Source organism: Bos mutus, unplaced genomic scaffold (genome assembly GCF_027580195.1).
Source record: "Bos mutus isolate GX-2022 unplaced genomic scaffold, NWIPB_WYAK_1.1 CTG704, whole genome shotgun sequence".
Lineage (NCBI taxonomy): Eukaryota > Metazoa > Chordata > Mammalia > Artiodactyla > Bovidae > Bos > Bos mutus.
In genome coordinates this window covers 11,263-13,139 of record NW_027220183.1, presented here as the reverse complement: position 1 = coordinate 13,139, position 1,877 = coordinate 11,263, and positions in this window count along the sequence as shown.

Genomic DNA, 1,877 nt, shown 5'->3' with positions numbered 1-1,877 from the left:
ATGACTGCAGCCATGAAAGTAAAAGATGCTTACTCCTTGGAAGAAAAGTTATGACCAACATAGATAGCATATTGAAAAGCAGAGACATTATTTTGCCAACAAAGGTCCATCTAGTCAAGGCTATGATTTTTCCAGTGGTCATGTATGGATGTGAGAGTTGGACTGTGAAGGAGGCTGAGCACTGAAGAATTGATGCTCTTGAACTGTGGTGTTGGAGAAGACTCTGGAGAGTCTCTTGGACTGCAAGGAGATCCAACCAGTCCATTCTAAAGGAAATCAGCCCTGGGATTTCTTTGTAAGGAATGATGCTAAAGCTGAAACTCCAGTACTTTGGCCACCTCGTGCAAAGAGTTGACTCATTGGAAAAGACTCGGATGCTGGGAGGGATTGGGGGCAGGAGGAGAAGGGGACGACAGAGGATTAGATGGCTGGATGGCATCACCAACTCAATGGACGTGAGTCTGAGTGAGCTCCAGGTGTTGGTGATGGACAGGGAGGTCTGACGTGCTGCGATTCATGAAGTCGCTAAGAGTTGGACACAACTGAGCAACTGAACTGAACTGAACTTGAAAGGCAACATTGATATAAATATTAAAACATCATTATTCATAATAGATAAAAAGTAGAGACAAGCCAACATTCATCCATCTGAAGAATGGATCAATAAAATGTGCTGTATCTGTAAAATGCAATATTGTTATGCCACTTACTGAAACAAAATTCCAATGCATTCAGCGACATGACTTAACCTTAAAGATATTTAACTGAAGAAAAGAAACCTGACAGGACACACACACACATAGACACACATTATTTCATGATTCTTTTTACATGAGATGGGCAGATATGCAATTACTTAGACTGAAAAAGCAGATTAGTGGTTGCCAGAGCTGGGGAAGGGAAGAAGAGGTAGTGACAGACATTAGCATGAGTGTCTCATTGCTGCAAATGTTCCAGAAGGAGATAATGGTGATGGGTGAACAACCTTGAACATATATTTAAACCCAAAGAATTATTTATATGAAAAGAGTAAATTTAATGGTGTGTGTGTGTATAACATTTAAATAAAAATAAATATGATCAAAGTGTAGTAATATCCCCACATGAGGTAGTTAAGGAGAATGCTTCTAAAACACAATGAACAATCCAAAGAATTTGGAAAAGAGGGATGTATTTGATTTTTGTTAGATTTCTTCTGACTAGAGAAGGAGAATATTGATGGAGGTGTCAACTACAAATTATCTCTTGCCAAAATCTTTGCCAACAACTGAACAACAGCAAAGGCCTTTGCCATCCGCCTCTGTGGAGACTAAACCCTTTGCTGCAGCTGCTGCTGACCTGCGACACCCCTGAGGGGAACTCAGGGTAGAGAGGGAGGCACTCTGTGCCCCAGGGAAACTGGTGGAACAGGTCTGTAGATATTTAGGTATTTTCAGGAACTGATTTTATGATCCTAATCCTTGCATCTTTCAGGATTTGAAATAGCTCAACTGGAATTCCATCATGTCCACTAGCTTTGTTGGTAGTGATGCTTTCTAAGGCCCACTTGACTTCACATTCCAGGTTGTCTGGCTCTAGGTCAGTGATCACACCATCGTGATTATCTGCGTTGTGAAGATCTTTTTTGTGCAGTTCTTCTGTGTATTCTTGCCATCTCTTCTTCATATCTTCTGTTTCTGTTAGGTCCATGAAATGTTCCCTTGTTATCTCTAATTTTCTTGAAGAGATCTCTAGTCTTTCCCACTGTTTTTTTCCTCTATTTTTTTGCACTGGTCGCTGAGGAAGGCTTTCTTATCTCTTCTTGCTATTCTTTGGAACTCTGCATTCAGATACTTATATCTTTACTTTTATCCTTTGCTTTTTGCTTCTTTTCTTTT